Here is a 21115-nt window from a genome sequence, read left to right as displayed (position 1 = left end):
TTCGCTAACGATAAACCGATTACATTTCATAAACTCTATAAAGTACTATATCCCAATCCAAACAAGCATCTCATGAGCGGATTCTGTGTAACCCTCCAATATCATAAAATAAGATCTGATTGTTACATCAATAAGTAAACCGGAAGAGTTGTGTTACAACGTTTCTCCTCTGTTTGTTAATTTTTGGGTGGTTAAATATGTAAATATTAGCATTTGCACATACAGCCCAGAGACTGTCACTGACTCCATCCTACATTACCCATATCCTCCCACTCAAATGTATAAGGCGGTGCTGCACTGGCAACAATACCTGGGGATATCATAGTAGTTGTTATGACTAGACATGGATAGGTTGGGTGTCGGGTCAGTCTAGAAGCTCCGTGGTCGCAGATCTAATGCAGTCAATGCTTCTTCTCCAACAACGACCAATGCTTAGCTTAATGAGTCCACTGATCCCTTTACTGAAGAGACAGGCTACTTCAGAAATATCATTACACTTGCCACCGCAATTCCTCTGTTTGAACAGCACATTTTCTCTAACGACCTAATTAATGAACCTCTGTACAGCGATAAGGAGAAGCTCATATTTACCCAAGCTGAAAAGAACTCAAAAATAGGTGTACGGCGACCAATTCCCAGCACTATTCTAACCTTTCTAATGACCGAGTTGCAGGGGCACGGTCCACTAGTCCTGCTGGTTTACCTGTAGGTGTCCCGACCTGCTGTATCTCTCTCCCTTCCACTGCTCAACAGGCTCATATATTGATTGGCAGCCAGTCTTTCAGGCATTTCCAGTTTGAATCGAAACCCGAAGGCGCATATGCAACCCAAACAAGATGGATCGCCGAGCTATCGAACGTCTATTGCTGCAGAACTAACTTATCGTGAAGCTGGCGTGATAATGCAAGTTGAAGAATTTATATGCTGTGCATGACGTACTGCAGGACAAACAGCTTTAGCACCCAGCGCATCCCATATTCTCATGATGGTGGTGAGAACTTTTTTAGGAAAATGTAGCTCCTGGGTCAAAGCAAGCAGAAGAAGATCAAGGTAGTATAGAGAGAAATAGAACACACCCATGCAAGACCGGCTTGGATAATTGCCTATTCTGCAGGTTTATGACAGGCACATACTTTCTCCATTTCTGATAGTGCACTCCACGTGCAGGGCTGTGACATCAACATTCACACCGAACCCTCCCAAGTCACGGGAACAAATATGGTGTCGGCGGTCCAAATGGGCCGTCCTTAAAGTGGACACGGCGGTAACCCAAAAGCCCAATTGCCAATCACGCACAAGCGTTTAACATAAACGCTGACGCAAGCCAATTAAAAAGAAGGGCGTGGCCTAAAGTCCCCTTCTCAAACCGTATTGATTCCAAAAGGCCCTCGCATGACGAGAGCAGTGCAATCAAGATAGTGTCGGGCTGTCCAAATGGGCTGTGCTTAAAGTGGACAAGGCAGTAACCCAAAAGCCTGATTGCCAATCACGTGCCAGCGTATAACATAAACGCTGACGCAAGCCAATTAAAAAGAAGGGCGTTGCCTAAAGTTCCCTTCTCAAACCGTATCGATTCCAAAAGGCCCTCGCATGGCGAGTGTAGCACATGCGCGCTGCTAATGCCAGGCAGGGCTTCACTGAGGACTTTGTGACTTGCTGTAAATCTGCTCTCCACCAAGCCATAACTGAAAAATAGGGGGACAGCGGCTGCTGTAGAAGACCCAGCCCCACCAGCCTCTTCTGGAAATTGTTCTCTGTGCCTGCCCAAAGGTCCCTGGCCCCTCCTTTACAGCTTTGCTCTTTTCTCTGTACCGGGGCCTGCAAGAGGAGCCTAGACTGCTTCTGAACTCCACAAACATCAAGTAAGTTGGGAAAATAAAATACCTGGTGCATTTTATTTCAATAACCGGAAAATGTCGAATGGCTTATCTGCCGTTTTTTTGTTATTTTTTTTAATGTGTACCTTGTCTGTGTTTAGGGATGTGGTCTATTAAAACAAGCATTTGGAATGCAGTAGGTCTCGCATTACTGGAAGTTTGACCTATTGGCGTTGCAAATAATAATGCAACACCAAAAGCTCAAACTTTCAGTAATGTGAGGCCTATTGCATTGCAAATTGTTGCTTTTTTAGGCAAAAGGAGATTAAGTGATTTGCCCAGAATCAAAGGATGCTTGAGACTCCTGCCAGACCCGAACCTGGTTACGTTAAATAAGAAGACTAGGAAACAAATGGCTTATGATTCCACTTATAAGCGTATTTGTAATTTTCTGTGATTGGTAACATGTCCCACATTGTAAATGAATTAAATGTAAACAACTTATATATTAAACCTCAAATAAACATGTTTATCGATTTAAAAATAAATAAATAACGTTACAAGCTGTAACTGGTCAGTGAAATGCCAAACGTACAAAAAATTGGTATGTTTTGCAATCCTCTGTTTATTCCCGCCCCCGATTCTCCGCCCACAGTTCCCCTACTTTTTTTTCCCCACTTCGACCACTGAAAAGATCCCTTCTACAAGTATTCTGCACAGTAGGGAATCTTAATGACGATAAAATCATTTTAGGTCTATGACTGCTGTCCTGTCTGTGGTTTGGTGGAGATAGAGCAGAACTGACACCTTCGGGTAAAGTCCGCGCTATATAAAAACGCACAACTAAATAAATAAATAAATAAATACTTTGTTATACTACTCTACAGCCAACGACCAGATTGAGGTTTTACCTCCTATTTAGACCGGACTCTGAACTACCCTAGGAGTATGACTTTTACCTCTCCTCACTCATTGCTCAACCCTGGCTAACAACCCTTGGCCATATCTGACCGCTGCATCCACATCAATACCACGGCAACAAGGCAGAGCTCTTATAAGGGATTAACATCCCTCAAATATACAAATACCGTACGCCCTATCATGTGGCAATGATCACATCTGTAACCAAGGATTTTGAAATGACAAGAAAGTGGATTATCAGCACTCTTCCAATACCGTTGATATATAAAAACAAACGTGTGCAATGCATAGGTCTCGCATTTACGTGAGTTTGAGCTTTTGGCATTGTAAATGACAATGTCTTTTATTTATGCTTTGGTTTGTAAAACAAACAAAAGGCATTATCATTTGCAATGCTAATAGCTTAAAGTCTCTCGCAAATGCGAGACCTATTGCAAATGCTTGTTTTTATTATTTCTTTGAAGCGCAGTTCTTCAAACTCTATTTTTACAATATTTTATGCTTTTAATAAGCAGCACTGCACATGCGATATGCTGCTCTGGTTACTAAATGCGTAAAATATTGAAAACATTGAGTTTGACGACCGACATGCCGCGCTGCGCCTTTCATTTTTCAAATGTTGTTATTGTAGTCAGGCAACGTAGTTGGGCGGGGAATCGGAGGCCGATTTCCGCCTGGTCCTAACATGGAGATCAGCTACCATAATAGAGGGGAGAAGAGCGCGCGCGCGCCCGAGAGGAGGCGAGGCAATTCTCACCGCTCAGTCTCCTCCCCCACAGCTTGACTCACTGGGCTCGGAGTGGTCCGAACGCCGATGTCGTAGTCAAAGGGAGACTCACATGGGCATAACACTGAGAAGGAGCAGCTCGAGGACGGTAAGTCAGAGATATAAACTATAATAATATTTACCTCCTGCAGAAAGGACACAGCAAACACCCACTCACTACTGCTCCTAACCTTCAGAAGTGAATTTAAAGCTCAGCGATTCTATTCTCATCAGCTGGGGCCGGTCCATGAAACAACATGTACTCGGCAACCCGTTGATTCTTCTCCCGGCGTTCGTGGACGTGGAAATACACAACCCTTTCCCGATGGCCTTAGACACTAATAAGTATAGCTGCCTCCTTCCTTAATGCCACCGCCCCGTAGACTTAAAATCCAGCCAGGCATGCCGTTGACCGCTTCACCAACGGGACACATAAAATACTCGCCAGACTCAACACAGAGACTCGTTCAAGACCCTACTGTTAAGCCTACACTTTACAACCTAACAGGCATGAGGCACCGAAGCCCGTAGAGGCGCAAATCCACTCATTTTCGTGTACGCACCCCTGGCTCTCGAAGTGGTGTCGGTATGGAGCCTTCCATGACCTTCCATGAAACTCCAGCCTATACCACGGACACCAGAAGCGTATTCGACCTAAAACAAATATATAAAGAACGGGTGGTTGAATTTCATAGGCATTGTACTGCGATGTCTCTGGGGTGGAAATGTCACGGCTTTGTGAATTGATAGACTTTACAGTCTGGTATCCTTTGTAACCGTCTAGGAAGCATTCTGTTTAGTAGCCTATAACTAGGAAGACCACATTTTAAGGAGTGAAAAATAGCAGTACATGCTCACACTCGTGAACATATTCACTTCTCTTTTCGAATATATGTATATATCTATACACACTCTATGGCATGACATTTAAGGACCTCCCCCCTACTTTGTTCCAAGGGCTGGTTGAGCTCCCCCTGGGTCTTGGGCTCTGTGAATTTTATTTCGCCTCTCATTAAATCCTCCTGCGGTGCTTAGCCGTGCCTCTGACTAATGTCGCATGTTAACATCACAGTACAGGGTGGCACTCACTTTCTCCAGTGGCCCACTTGTCTGACGGTCTTCTAGAATCCTCACAAGGTAATGGGGCGGCAGCCTTGGCCTGACCAGGTGTCCTCAACCTTGCTAGATCTAAAAAGCCTGCATCCACATCTCACCACTTGTGATGGCTACAGAGTAGAAGCAGTCAAGTGGTTGTTTGGTCCTCTTGTATTTATATAGTGTTGAATAATCTAGAAACTGCTTTAATATATTCTGATTTGCATTGTAATTCTGGGCACCCTTTTGGACTGCATAGTTTATAAGGATGTTGGATGGCCTACATGGGAGGTCTTGGATGAGGCACGTGAATTTCAAATACATGATTCAAATATGCTTCAGTGTACATAGCTGCAATTTGGTGCGGCAGAGAGAGCGAAAAGTGACCTATTATTTTGATATAAACACAAATTTGCAGTTGGGTAAATTGGCACAGCGAAATTTTGTCACCCCTGAAATTTAAAGTCTTTATACATTTTCTGATTTACCGCTCTGCAAGAACCTCTCCTAAATAACAGTTCAAGCAAGTTTAGATCTTCTTTACAATCCGGAATAAGACTACAGAAATTTGGCATGCTTAGTTTCATGTCCAAACCACGTTTGCTTCTTCATTGTCTTCTGATTTTACACAGTATAGAAACATTTGCTCTGCATTGGTCATTTAGTATTAACCAGGTGTTAGCTTGGAGTAAGAACATAAAGCCTCTTAATAATATTGACAAGTATCTGTTTAGAAATTCTGATTCAGATTTACTAACACTTAGCGATAAGTTTGCATCACAAAAGTGACGCAATCCCAGCACACAATGTTGTGGTGGGATTTACTTTTCAATGCAAATCATGATTTGTGAGGGAAAGTTGCCCACATTAACACAAAATAGCAGCATGCCCTACCTTGCACCTCTTTCTATCAGGGGAGCATGCCATGGGTGGTACATGGGCGTTCCCATACCCCCACCCATAGGTTGTGAAGTAATTCTCTCTATACTAACATTTACAGACAGAAATTTGAGGCAAAAATTGTATCCTCAAAGCAGGTTTAACTGTGGAGCAACTTTTAATGTCTCCATCTTTTTCAAACTTTGTATGTGTGTTGCACTGTACTGCACACATACAGTGGGACAAGTCTTAAAGGATATTTTTAATACTAGAACAGGGGTGTGAAATTTATTAAAATATCTACTTGTCCATGGGGCAAGTTGCTTCATAAATCTACTTGTCCTGTAACAAAATCCATTTGTCCTTTGGTGCCATGTAGTGCGGTGACAAATTAGGGCAGCAATCTCATTATATAAGAGCTCTTATATAGCCTCTCTGATTATGACAGGGCTCATACCATAGTAGTGTTTGAATACTAGCAATCCCTTTGTTGTCACGTTTCGGCAGATCTACATACTGAGACTGAAGGTAGTGGTAAGCAATAGTTCCAGTGTTGGAATGCCCTTTTCGGTCAGAGTAAACCTACTAACTTGCATGTTTTAAGGGTTTTCAACAACAATTCTCTAATCTTTTCCCATATTGAGAAATGTTGGAAATGTACTCTTGATAATGGCAAACGTAAACCTTCTTCCAGAGTTGGGGAAGAAGTGGTTGGAGGAGAAATGAACTTGCAAACACTTAGGTTTTCGCATGAGCAAATCTACACATGCATATTTGCTCATGCTAAAATGCAGTTCACAAACATTTTTAAGGAGTACAATTTCTTGCCCTACTTCTGCCAATTCTTGTGAATTCACGAAAGCCATATAGCTGTGCTTAATGCAAGGACATATACCAAGGGTGCACATTTGAGATTTTCTTTAATTATTGGGCCCCTAATTTGGTCTGGCGTTAACCATGACCTTTTGTGTTTATTAAAAGTTCTTTCTCTCTCTCTCGGTAGCAGCTGGCTTCACTGTGAGTGACAGCATTCTGCTCTTTCACAAGGAGCATATCAGCACACAAAGTAGTTTTGTTCAGTGCCAATAACTAATGTGGCAGTGTGTGCTTTATTGAGACCAAAAACTATTTTTGCTTTTGCCAATGTTTGTTATAATTGTGAGGGCACGTCAGCTCTCACATCAATAAGGTTTTACAAAAACCAATGCGAAAACAAGTCACACATTGCCAAAACTAAAAAGCTGACCAACAATTTCAGACCTACTGGCTTTGCCTAAGCTTGTTTTTTTTATGTTTCCCATGATCGTATTGAAACTGGTTACACTGATTTTCCAATATGAATATTTTTACGAAATATTAGCATGCATCAACACATTTTACTAAATGACGCTGCAATGAAATGTTACCTGAAATTTTACAGTAGTTTAGCTAAATGTTTTTTTCCCTACTTTCATTTTTTAGGAACATTTTATATTGAAAGCAAAGAATCATTATTACTTTCCACGGTATGGTTTGACTCAAGAAAGTGAGAGCACATCTTGGTGTTAATTTTTTTTACAGAATGTTGTGCTGCAATGATTGTTTATACGTGTTTTGACCATTCTTGTAGTCATACCTACATATGTCAAACCGCAAGGGCATGTGATGAAGTAAATACAGTTTGTCGTATTACAATTTGTATGATGTCTCTGCTCCCATGGCTTTTGCAGCCCAATGTCAATTGTCTTGGTTGTCTGGGTGAAGGGGGAGACTGTCCATGACCCACATGGATAATGTCCCTTAACACGAGGGAGACCCCACATAGTGGTCTGGGTCTCCCAAGGTGCATTCTGACATATATGTACACAGTTCCAGTTGGTGTGTTTTTTTTTGTAGTTGGTAGTAAACAACCTACTTCCTTCTCTTGAAATTAGTAGATCCATAAAGGGTATGCTTGGAACAGGCTGATAATATTGCGCTAGGCAGCTGAGGCACTTGTGTGATATAGCGCTCGACTTTGTGAAATTTTCACTGTCACTTTTAAAAAATCCCGTTTTGTCACTTTTTGTTTTTATTATTTAATTGTTATCCCCTGGTTTTACCTGACATTGCTTAGGCCGACTTGCACTCTAAAAATTATTGCAACTTCACCGCTGCTTAGCGGGCCACTAGCTGTACCACCACATACCCGGCAGACATCTTGGGGGGAGGTAGGCACTTGTGACGCCGCCATTTGACGAGCGCTCTAGTGCTCAGGCCGGCGCACGAGGTGTGCATAAAAAGCTGCCATGACCACGTGCAGCGGTAACGCGCAGCGGGAGCGCCGGAGTCGAGCCAGAGTCCGGCCCGTCTGCGCCCGTCCGCGTCTCGGACGGGCCAACGGCAAGGTATGCTAACCCAAAACCTAAAATTAAGGTATATACAAGGCAAGAGTTATTTTCCCTACAATATGAGCCTGATTGTGATAAACACAAGATGGATCCGTCCGTGTGGTCCGGCCCTGCAAATTGCCAGTGCTGTGGCCACGCCTTCACCTGGACACACATCATGGATAAGACACCCCGAGGGAAACTCCTATTCGGAGGCCTAATTAATGCTAGATCAATGCCCAGACACGCCCAGTATATATACGATCTTATACTTGATGAAAATCTGGACTTACTCTGTATTACAGAGACCTGGCTGAAACCAGGCTGCACCCCAGATGTGGTACAGGCTCTGCCACCAGGTTATACTATACTTAGAAAAGACAGAGGAGAAGAAAAACGGGGAGGGGGAGTGGCTGTTATTTATAGGGACACTCTTTCATGTTCAGTGTTAGAGCTGCAGGAACTTAAAGAGGCAGAAGGAATGGGCTTCTGCATAAAAATCAATGATACCTTCACCTTTGCTGGGGCACTGATATACAGACCACCAGGATCCTGTAAAGGTTTCTTGGAAACAGTGGGAGGAGCACTTAGCCCTTTGGTATTAAAGTACTCCAATTTCACGGTCCTAGGGGATGTAAATATTCACCTAGAGAACAGATCTGATAATGCGACTGCATCTTTTAGGGAGACCATGGAAGTTCTAGGCTTAGTCATTAATGGTAACCAGCCCACTCATGATGCAGGACATATGCTTGACTGCATCGCGACTAACATAAGCACTCTAAGATGCGAATATCCAAAACCTCAGGTATGGACAGACCATGCGCTCATACCGTTTACTCTCACGCTTGAACATAATATGAAATGCAAAAATCGCGATCAACAAAGTCAGTCCACCCACGAAGAGCGGAAGGAACTAATGGCCCACCCAGACATTGCCAGACTGGCAACGGAATGTAGACCTTATAAGATAGTATCATTGAATACTGACCCTAATACGTTCAAGGAATGGATGAATGTGCTAAAAGGAATGGGAGGGCAGGGAAACATCAGGAAGACCAAAGGGGAAAAAAAGAAGCAGTCCGCCCCATGGTTCAACCAGGACCTCAAAACAAGACAAGGAGAACGGCGCAGAGCAGAGCGCAGATGGCGTAAGAACTACTGCATGATAGAACGCACCAAATACAATGCCACAAAGAAAAAATATCATGAACATATTAAGTTGGCAAAAAAAACTTACTATTGCAAGGCGGTTGAGGCTGCAAACAATAAACAGAAAGTCATCTTCAACATAGTCAGAGGATTTAATAAACCTGACTTTCTAACACAAGAAATTCCTCCATCAGAGACTCTGTGCGAGGCTATCGCCGAGTACTTTGAAGCAAAAGTACATGGCCTGACAAAGGATTTTGTAATCCCCAGCCCGGCCGGTGATGACGTTAATGGAGAGGGGAGACTGGTGGAGAAACAATTGGCGAGCTTCCAACCGGTCAGTTTAGAGGAATCTCGACGAGCTATACTCCTCACTAAATCAGGCTCTCCATTCGACCCCATCCCTATTAAACTCCTGCATCTTATTGTGGAGGTTATCAACCCAGTCATTAACGACATTGTAAATAGTTCCCTAGCCACAGCTAATGTCCCCCCAGAGTGGAAACTTGCAGCAGTGAGACCCCTGCAAAAGAAACAGCTCCCTGACCCCACTACATTATCCAATTTGCGTCCCATCTCACTACTTCCTGCTCTATGTAAAATCACGGAGTCTATGGTCAACCAACAACTGACCAGGTTCCTAGAGGAGAGTGAAGTATGGCATCCGAACCAGGCTGGTTTTAGAGCGCAGCACTCAACGGAGTCTGCTCTCTTGCATACCGCTGATACCATCCGTACCGCCCTAGACCAAGGGAAGAAGGCCGTCCTGATTTTATTAGATCTATCGGCGGCCTTCGATACGGTCTCACATGTCATCCTGATAGACCGTCTGAAAACCTTTGGCATCACAGGTGTGGTACTCGAATGGCTCAAGAACTTCCTGAGTGGAAGGAGACAGGTGGTGACACTAGGAGAATTTCACTCTGGGGAGAGAAGACTCGCGACAGGAGTACCTCAGGGCTCCAGTCTTAGCCCGACATTGTTCAATGTTTACACCGCACCCTTGATCAGTTTAATTGCATCGTTTGGCATAGAAGCTATAGCCTATGCCGACGACACGCAACTGATTCTGACTATGGATAAAGACAACCAGGTCTGGGAAGAGAAACTCAAGGGCTGCCTCACGGCAACCTTTGAATGGATGCGGACTAACCATTTGAAATGTAACACCGGGAAGACGGAGATAATACCGATGGGCCCAAACAATGAATTCATACCCAGACTGTGGTGGCCTGAAAAAGCAGAAATACCACCCAATACTGCCACCACGGCCCGCAACCTGGGAGTGACCTTTGACTGGAATCTGTCCTTTAAGCATCAGGCAGTGAAGGTGGCAGGTACGTGCTTTGGTGTTATAAAGAGCTTGAGAAAGGTCTTTGACCTCCTTCCTTTGGAGGCCAGGAAAACAGTAGTGGTGGCGTTGGTTACATCCCACCTTGACTACTGTAATGGACTATATGCAGGTACCAACAAGGAGGTTACCTATAGGCTCCAAATGGTGCAGAACTCGGCGGCCAAACTGGTATTAAAGTGGCCCAGGAGATCATCAGCGACGGAAGCCCTTAAGGCTTTACATTGGCTACCTATTATTAAAAGAAGTCTATTCAAAATCCTGCTCATCACCTTTAGGGCAATTCACAAACTAGGACCGTTGTATTTGCGGAAAAAATTCATCAGATACCATCCAACCCGAATTCTCCGCTCGACCAACGCCAATCTTCTGGCAGCTCAACCATTCAGGCTTAAGACCCGTGGGGGTAAGTCCCTTGCGGTGCTAGGCACAAAAGCCTGGAACACACTCCCCACCCACATAAGAGCCTTGGATAGAGAAATTGAATTCAGGAAACAACTAAAAACCTGGATCTTTACTCTACCTGACACAACTGCCAGACTCCTAGTGTAAGAATTCTATCTGATCAGCCATACAAGTGGGCGCCAAGATGCTCCTTGGAGCGATAGTTGCGCGATATAAATAACCCCTTACATTACATTACATTACATATAGATTGGTCTGGATAGTACTGGTAAACTATAGAAAGGGATTTAGCGTGTTCATCCAGTTTCAGAATTCCGTGCAGGTGTCAAACTCCCCTTGCCAGAATAAAGATATCGTCTATATACCTCTGTCAGGTATATAAAGGCAGGCCAAACTTGGAGCGAAGGTGCTCCCCATAGAAGTGCCCTGCACCGGACGGTAAAGTTTTCCTTTGAATTAAAAGAAATTCTCCTTGAGAGCAGGGCGGTGCGTTCCAAAATGTACCTTTTCTGTGTCTTGGATGTCTCTGTAGTGTCACAGAATTTACTGAGAGGCTCAAGGAGGGTGTCACCCCGCTCCGCTGACCATTTCCTGAGACCCATTGTGATGAAGACTCCCACCTACCTGAAGGACACTGGAGAAGTGTTTAACCTCATACAGAACTGTACAGAGCCAGAAGGTATCGATCTCTTGGTGACATTAGATGTCGAAGCCTTGTATACTAACATCCCCCAGAATGCCTCCCTAGAAGTTCTGGTGACTATCCTTACCACAGATACCCCATGGACATCCAAGACACCAACAAGCTTCATTTTGGAATGTGCCGCCCTGGCTCTCGAGGAGAATTTCTGTGATTTCAAAGAAATCTTTACCATCAGTTGCAGTTCACTTTTTAGGTCTCGCCTGGCGTGAGCAGCGCACATGCTCTGATCTCTCATGCGAGGGCTTCTTGGAATCAATACTGTTCCAGAAGCAGTGTGTCCGCTCCGCCTGCAAATAGTATCGGTGTGCGTCGGTTTTCGTCACTAATTATGCTAAACATGCTTCGTTCACTGCACAGGAGGGTCTAAGACCCTCCTGGTTGCCACCCTGTCCGCTTTAGGCCACGCCCACCGGGATTGAATCTTTTATTCCGCGGCGTGACACAGTGCCTTCTAATTGCTGGGTGAGTACTTTCTTTTTTTATTTGCACAATGGCGTGGCGACAGCTTTTTAGGTCTCGCTGAGGACCGTTCTTGTTTTTAAGTTACATACCCGGTCCGCTTTCACTTTGGGGACCGCAATGTTTTTTTTAATTACTTTAATAAGCGCTGCGCCCACTAGGGACACCACGCTCACTTTATATTTTCGCGGCGTCCACTTCAGGGACACAGCGCTCTATTTTTTACTGAGGCCGGTGGCCTTCCTCGTGGTTCCACACACGCGATGCGATAAAAATCTTCTTTAATGTGAGCTCCGAGAAAGAAAGACTCCAAGGTGGCCATCGCTCCAGTTCCGGACAAGACATTCGCCCCCTGCTTTAAAGGCAACATTGTGTCTTAAAGCTTGTGGTGTTGGCCCCCAAAGGTTGAAGGACAGCACTATGCACCTCCCAGGCTGAAGGACGGCGATGTTCAGCTGTATGCAGTGTGCCCCCAGTCTACAGTAAGTGCTGTGCTACCCCTGAGGTCCTGTAACTTCTGTCTTGAGTAGGGCGTTCTGCTGCTTATGTCTGCAGGACATCACATAACTCCTGTGTGCCGTACAGTGCATGTGCTTTCTATAAGCTTCTGTGGTACCGCGCACCCTATGTGCAACACCGCAGCAAACACACCCACTCTGTAGGGTAGGATCATGCATGCGCCCTCCACACACACCGATGCTTTGTGTCTGTCTGAGGGCTGCTGCTTGTTCTTTTTGATGCTCTGCTTCTGCAGTATGTATTTTAAATGTGCACACTTTTGATGCAGTCACAGCTTTCACTTTCGCGTGCACAGGGACGAGTCCTCCTCACATCCACACCCTACAAGTAGTGCCTCCCTCTCATGTGCAGCTGGGTGGCTCTTGTTTTCCCCACACTACCCAACCCCACTATCTATGGCGCCCTGCTCCGATTTTTGCTGCTCACAATTTGGTCACCCTAATTTAAACCTCTGCCCTTTAGTTCACAAGCAGATCTCTGATAGATCCACCCACTGAGCTATGGAGTCCGCAACAAAAGACCTTTCAAGAAATTTAGGGTATTTATAATAAACACAAGCAGGGTGTCATTGTCATAATGGTATGGGGTCTGGAGTCAGTAACTAAGGCCAAAGGCTTCATACATTCTCTGTAGTGATCTCTGGGTAACATACACATGACAGCGTGCGTTCCCGAACAGTTCAGGCGGTCAACGTACCTGCAGCAAAAATTGGTTTATAAGCAGCAAAGCCCTCACAGAAAGAGTGCTCGGGGCGAGTATGAGCTTGATGCAGAAATCTGTATATGCTGGAGTACATACATGCTAACACAGGGGAAAATAGTTGAGGGGGCAAATGCGCCTGCTACAAGGTTCGGTGTGTAATTCAGAGGGGAGAAGGGAGCAAGGAGAAGCGAGCTGCAGGTACTTGGAGTGACAAAGCGAAGTACCTAAGTAATATTCCCAGGTCAGTGGTCTGGCAGCTTGAGAGTCACATTTGAGAGCACACTCCAGTGAGAAATCGAGGGCTGCATAGTAAGAGACATTAAGTAGATATGAAATAGAATATCTTGGGGAGGGAGAGAAACCGAGGACTGCAGAGGAGCGAAAGGTGAGCCTGCACTGCATGAGAATAAAGAATGAGGAGACCTAGAACTGCAGTCCAGGTGCTGAAGTGAAGGTGTTTGTGTGGTGTGGGAGCAAATCCATAAAGAGTTAGTGACCTGGAAGTGGAATGAGAGAGAAGCAGGGCATTGCGGTAGGGCAATTAAGTGGGTAGGTAGCTGGGGTTGGTAAGGGCAGTGAGCTGCAAATGGACCAGGTTATATTTACTCAGTAATGTGCCTTCGGTGGACACATAAGCCTCCTACACTACAGGAAACCGCCTAAAGCTGGCAGTGACCGTGCTGTGGACATGCAGAGCAGATGGGGAGCCCTGTCTATCGGAGAACGACTCCTCGGTGGGAGCGCACTGTTGTGTTTTTGTCGCATTGCACCGTCTCTTAAACGTTCATGGCAGAGGGAAAAGCCAATTTACTTATTGATTGCTAATTCTTTCCCGAGAGTCCAGCATTAATGTTAGCTTGCACTTTAAACAGATAGTTCAAGAACAAGCACTGGATCCTGGTGGGCAGCCCTTACCTTACAAGTTCAATGATAATCCCTGCCTCGCTGTTTTAATTGTGTTTGGATAAAGACAAGAAATATAACAATCTGGAGTCCACACATTTAATTTTAAACTGTGGTGTTGCTGCACACTGTTTTGGAATGTGGAGAGTTCCATTGTGATGTAGGATTTTATTTTATTTAAAGCGATTTTATACAGCGCAAACATTACCCAAAGGTGTCGGAGCGCTTTACAAAAGAACCCGTTGCGTTACAGAAGGACTTTGGATTACATGAGTTACATAAGAGATATAAGCAGGAATAAAATGCAACTGAACAAGTGGAGCGAAAGGAGGGAAAAATTGCAAATGTCCAAGTTGTAAAGTCACTCAAGGAAGAGATACAAACAGATAAACTCTAAAATCACATAGGAAAGGTAGTAAGTACAAAGGTCTACTACATATACTAGTGGTTAGAGATAAATATATATACAAATTGCAAATTCACTCTGGATTACATTTTAACAGCGATTAGGCTTGGACAATTATATATTACATATTTACAGAGCAGGAAATTCTTGCCATTGTTCAGCTAAGTGATGTTGCACTCAAGGGTGGTGGTCTTGGGTCTGGAGGGATCCCCGAGTTGGAGATGTCCATAGGGGTAGAAGACCGGAACGGTGGTGGGGGAAGCAGCATGCTGGATCCCCGGGTTGGTCTTGAGGTCATGCTGGGCTCCATCTTGTGGAAAGAGGAGGGCGCTCAAGGGCAGGTGGAACTGTGCCATGAAGTCAGGTCTTCCGTCTGGCTCAAGCACCTGCAGTGAGGCCCCTGCCATCTTGGTAGCTCCTATCTAGCACAGCCAGACTCTGGGTGTTAACTCTGCCCCATTTTTCCTCCTGTCATGTTCCCCGTATGCGCCGGGAGGTACACCATACACCCCCACTGTCAGGTCACGACACCTCCCAGGACAAGATCCTCTTGTGTGGAATCCCAGGATCACCCCAGCGGGCCAGTTCTCAGCTGCCACGTTCCCGGTGACGATCCCTGCAAATGATCTCAGTCCTGAATGTGGAGAGGTGGGCCGCCATTTTAGGGTCAGGCACCGTCAGGCGCGGGTCCGTTATGCTGCCAAATCTGCAATTTAATTGTTTGAAACGGCATCTGCTATGGTCCCTCTATGCCGCTCCCTTTCAAAATCACCGCCCTGTGGTTCCACCTCACCCGCTGTGACTGATGCAGGGGAGACCTCCCCGTACGCGGCTCCCGCATTGTTTGCGGTGCTCCTCGCCCGGCAGTCTGACACCTTCAGGGGCCCACGGGCATGCGCACCCCCGTAATTGTACGTTCCAAAAATGGGCAGTAGCACTTCGAAACACACAACTGCAGCTACAATCCAGCACAGACGCCATTCTGTATTTTCTAGCGCTGGAGTCAGATAATTACCGCGGCCTCCCGGCACCAACTACAGACTCCTGGCTACTTTCAAGCAGTCCCCAGGATTCCTAGAAACTCCATGAAGCCTTCCCTATTGAAATGGGGAGGAAACAGCCGATGAATGGGATGTGAGAGAGTTCGGGGGCAGTTGATGGGGAATCTTTTATGTTATTTTATTTATTTATAGATTTGCATCCTACAATAATATGAACATGTACAGGCAGGACGTAGTTGCAGCAAAACAGGAGTATGTTAACAGACTAATACATTCACAGTCGACAGGTGTCTATGCATAACATCTTTACACATTCTAAAAGGTGATGGGGAATCTTGATCTTGTAAGGCACTCTCTCTTTAGCTGTCCTGCCAGTAGGCAGGGTTGAGAATAAAGGAAGTAATACAGTTTGTGGATGTGTGTTCTTTACATTATACCAGCTAAGCAGTTGCTGCGTGCCGTTGTATGTCGGGTGACACAGTATCACAAAGGGCAATTCTTCAAGACTTAGTTTGAATACTCTTGTATAAGCTTTTGTGGTTAGACCGGTTTTTATTTAGCTCGTGTATTGTTTAACGCATGTCAGCGATCCATTAAGTTGACCCTCCTTTTTGTTTACTTATTGCGTGTTCTCTATTTTTTAGTGGCTTTTCTTTTCAGATTCACTGTAATACTTGACAGATATTTTTGTAATTGGAACGAAAAAATCACTTTATCTATTAAAACGTGTCTAAATATACATTCTGTGTAAACTTACATGGTCAAACCACACATCTAGTATTATTGCACCTCATTCTCTTACCTGATCAAAAGTCTACTGGCAAATCTATTGTTTCCTTTCTATGCCATTTTTTAGTCAAATTATACCCCTGAATACAAAGTTAATGATTCCATCTTTGACACATAATCCTAAACGTTAACTGTTGTTTACAAGAAACATACTTCCTTGCACATCGGACTAAAACTGAGTGATAGCCAGAAAAGCCTTCTGATGTCAAGGAGTAAAGATCATGCAAATAGCTCATGATCCTCTTACTATGTGTTAATTTTCACAGAAAGCGTAGGTTTGGGATGGAGTGTAGGTTGACATGCGTCCACGCTGGAATATTACTTGATGTAATTGGAGGAACATTGGCGATTTGCTTGGTGCTGCCTGCCAGGTATCTGATGTTCTCTGCATACTGACAAAAAAAACACTGACCTTGCGTTTGTGGTGTGAGTAGGGCATGGTTGGGTCTGAGGCTGGTTTTACTGTAAGGTGGGCTTTGGAACAGCAACAGCAAAATGAGGGGTGAACAGGGGATAACATGCGCTGGGAAAAGAAATATAAGTACAATCACAATATTTAGTAAGCTCCAAGGATCAGATTCTGGTCACCCCACCAGAATCAAAACCTGCGACACCGAGGGGCCACAGTTAACCAATACAGACATGCACAAGATCCTGAGCTGGAAAAAGTTCAAATGAGTTCGAGATATCAAGTCCCAATATTTTAGGTGCTCCTCATTTTATTCTTCATGAAAAGATTTTTCTTTCATTCAATTGATAGAGTCCAATCTTCATATATTAACAAGAAAAAAACCACAACCACCGCCAACACGTGTTTCGTCTAGGTCGTTAAGACCACTAGACTTCGTCAGGGCAAAATTTATCAATTGCAAGCTTCCAATGGGTAAGCGTGGGCGTATTTGTTCAGGCAGAAAAATTATTAAGTCTCCAAATGTGAAGCGTCTAGCACAAGGCAATTATCCCGGGTGAAGGACAGTCAGTCCTGAAGTTGTAAACACGTATCCATCCAATCCGGAGCTCCCAATAGATCCTCCGAGTACGGGGTCCTGTTGAGGAAACAGTACGTTCCTTCGCGAGTCACGGCGTTCAACGAACACCTTTTCTTTTATTGCAGTCTTCTCTGATGCGTGCGATGTAGCTTTCTGTATTTTTCTATAAGTTGCGAGAAGTTTTGGGTTGGTTGTTTTGGTGATGTGATTTTTCGCCATCTATTTCAGGTGGGCTATGTTCTGTCAGTAAATGCTTCTTTGTATCACGATATTAGGCTTTGGGTTTGAGGACTAGAGCTTCACTGGGTCACGGTCCATGTGTTCTTTCACGTTGATATTCCATGGTGACATAGACTAATTAAATCGGTGATGCTGTATTGTTGTTCTTCTGGTAATACTTTTTTGTGTGTTTTTTAAGTATCTGTATTCTGTGTGTTTAGAGTGCTCACCTAGAGTGGGTGGAGTGTTTGAGGGGAGGTTGATACGACATAATGGTCTGAGCCTTAAGGTGGGTATGGCGGTTCAGTAAAGACATGAAGAAGACCGAGCCAAAGACATTGCTTTGTGTGTGAGTTGCTTTGTTGATGTTGATAATGTTTGGTGCATGGATTTCTTTGAGGAGACGCGGAGGCGATGAAATTGCTGATTTCAAAGACACAGATTTTGTTGGTTCCTTATGGTTTATAGGTTTGGTGAAATGTCTCTGGTAGTCAGAGTGGGAAGGGAAAGCATAGAGCTCCGTAAAGCTAGGAATTGTTTCTAGGAAATTGTGGTTCTATACCATGGGTCTCAAACCTCCTTTTTTTTTTTTTTTTTAATATTTCTTTATTTCTTTTTATTAAAAATAAACAGAGAAAACAGCAAGGTATCAATAAATTTCACAAAGCAAATAGACTGTACAAGGGCGGACCGTTAGTACATAGACAACAATATAAAAAAGGATATGATTGGGGGGGAGGGGGAGAGGAAGAAGGAAGAGGAGGCATCAAATATATTATTTAGTCAAGATCAGGGGGAAAGTGGGGCATCAAATACAACTGTCTCAGGTGGCACGCAGATATCTCCTCTATAGCGATTCCAGGGGGACCAGATTTTATGCCACTTTCGGGGACGACCTCGAGCCACATATACAGTCTTTTCCCTGAACATACACCAATCCATGTCGTCTATCCAACCCTCAATAGTAGGAGGCCGCTGGGATCCCTACAATTGTGCAATATTGCGTTTAGCAATCATTGTTCCCAAGGTTACCCATTGCGTTTGAGCTACATTATGATCAGTGGGCTCCCAAACGTTCAACAGGCAACGCCTGGCTTCAGGCAAAAGTGCCACACCCGTAACTTCCTGAAGCACCTTGTGGACCCTGCACCAATAATCAGCTACTTTCCCACACTCCCAGATGATGTGCATAAACGTGGTCAGCTGGCCACAACCCCGCCTACACAGACCCTCCTCCGAAAAACCCATCTGAACCAAGCGGGGACCCGTGACATACACTCTATGTAGTATTTTGAGTTGGACCAGTCTCAGGCGAGCGGAATCGCGACCTCCTTCGGTGAGGAGATCGCGGACTGCCAATCTTCATCATCTAGTTCCAGACCGTCACAAGTCCACTGATCTCGCAGTAGTAACAAAAGGTCTACTCTATGGTTAATCAGTTTTTTATACACTAGGAAGATGGTACTATCCGGTATATAGCCATCCAGAACACGGTCCTCCAGCGGGGTAGACTTTGGTATCTTCACCCCCCCCCCCCCCCCAGGGAAGACCAAATCGAGTGCATGACTGATCTGTGCATAACGGAAGTACTCCGTTCCTCCCAGCTTGAACTCGGCCTGCAGGGCTACAAAGGACTTCACTTGCTCCTTAACCCAGAGATCCCCCGCCCTGGAGATACCAATGAGGTCCCACTTGTCAAATCCCTTCGTGTTCCACAGTTTACCAAGCCGATCTGAGCAAAAAAGCGGGGTCGCCAAAGTCAAGCGATCTTTCCACCCCAACGCGCTGGTGGCGTCCTGCCAAACCCGCACAGCTGTCCGCGTCGGCCCCGTCAGAGACCTCACTACCGATTTGGAGTATAATGCCCTATAATAATTACCTCCAGGGGGTAACCACCTATCCATAGCAAAACCTGGGTTTGGCCCAGGGCAATACGTACCATGGTTGATGGCCCCCAACTGTACCTTTTGATATCGGGAAGAGCAATACCCCCGTCGTACCAGGGGAGCGTCAATTTGGCGAGTGCAATCCGGGGCCTACCATCCCACAGCAATTTCCTCTGCAGACACTCAACTATACGGAAGTAGCAACCAGGAACCAACTCAAGGGTATTTTGCAGGGCGTACAAAAAACGAGGAAGGGACATCATCTTAAAAAGGGCAGCACGTCCGAGTAACGAAAGGGGAAGTTTCCGCCAATTCGCCACATCTCGTCGCAACCGCTCCAAAGGGGGAAGGAGATTTTTCTCATATCGGATCAAGGGGTCCATTGAAATAAAAATACCAAGATATTTAAACCCCTGCTGTGCGATCCGGATAGGACAGCCACACGGCAAAACCGGTACATCACCACTAAGTACATAAAGAGAAGATTTCGCCCAGTTGATAATCAGACCAGAGTTCTTACCGAAGGAAATCAAAACATCGCATAACACTATCAGGGACTTTCTGGGAGAGGTCAGATACAAAAGGATGTCATCCGCATACAAGGAGATACGATCTTCGCATTCCGGGGACCAATAAATACCCTTTATAGAGGGTTCCCAACGGATCCACGCAGCTAGAGGCTCAAGCGCCAGCGCAAACAGGAGGGGAGACAGCGGGCAACCCTGACTGGTACCTCGCCCGAGATTAAACGTTGCAGAAACGCGGCCATTTACCACTACCTGAGCGAGGGGATCCGCATAAAGAAGCCGCACCCAGCCAATAAACTCCGAGCCAAAACCAAATTTAGTCAGCACCGCCCATAAATACGGCCATTCCACAGTATCGAACGCCATAGTGGCGTCTAAAGACGCCAAAATGGCCGATTCACGCAGCGTCAAGGTAACGTTCCTAAATCAGTACATTTCCAGCAAGCCAAATGGCTACTTAAAGGATCACCAATAGAAGAATAAACCACCTATGTCTGCTTCGATGTTCAGCTGGACTTGCTCCTATGTGCCACAAAAGGAAGTTATCAGAGGGAAAGCAATGGCCCTAAATGTTGCCTTTTCAACCCTGGTGAATACCCTCGGGGTCACAACCATAAGCCCCTAGTCACAGTAATCAAGTTGAAATTGATCTCTACAGTATCATATGGAGGCGAGGTAATGCTTGGCCTAGATGCAAAATAATTGGATAAGCTTACAACACAGACCTACAAGCAAATTATTCAGCTTCCGAGGTCCGCTTTGCTTGAGCAAGTCAGAATAGACTTCTCACAGGGTAAAGCAATCTCTCGCTAGGTCAGGGGCCTTCGTAAAATGTTGTCACAAAATGAGGTACGTTGCAAAAGATTCGATGGTGCATTTTGTTTGGGCAGAAATCAACTTACAAATAGGGAAAGGTGGTTCCAAAAAGTATTTACATGATGGCATCGCGAGCCTCTGTCTCAGTTAATTATGGCACCTGGATACAGTCGGCTAAGTCTCTAAAAAAATCCTGAATAAAAGCGTCAAGCTGAAAATTCGGTGGGAAGATACAATAACACTAGCCAAGCAAGCACATGGGTGGCTAGCTGTAAAATTCTATCGGGAGCAGCATGTTCCCTCATACTTTGAAGCTGCCTTTTCGATGAATATTATGAGGAAACTGATGGCATTGAGACTGGGATGTTTGCTACCATATACCTCAAGTCCAAATTGCAGGAGATGGGGTCAACTGGAAGACCAGACGTGTTGTTTAAGCCATCCGTCAAAGGAAACGTTGTA

General features: G+C 45.0%; 1 protein-coding gene across 1 annotated transcript in view; it reads left to right on the top strand.

The window, feature by feature from the left end:
- Nucleotides 1–3432: 3432 nt before the first annotated feature.
- Nucleotides 3433–21115, top strand: part of NDE1 (nudE neurodevelopment protein 1) — a 178921-nt gene continuing 161238 nt past the window's right edge. Inside the window, exon 1 of the mRNA XM_078663189.1 lies at nt 3433–3613. The gene's annotated coding sequence lies outside the window, so the exon portion shown is untranslated. The remainder of the gene's footprint in view (nt 3614–21115) is intronic.

Source organism: Lissotriton helveticus, chromosome 10 (genome assembly GCF_964261635.1).
Source record: "Lissotriton helveticus chromosome 10, aLisHel1.1, whole genome shotgun sequence".
Classification (NCBI taxonomy): domain Eukaryota; kingdom Metazoa; phylum Chordata; class Amphibia; order Caudata; family Salamandridae; genus Lissotriton; species Lissotriton helveticus.
Note: the sequence above shows the minus strand (reverse complement) of the source record. Positions and strands in the feature narration are given on the sequence as shown.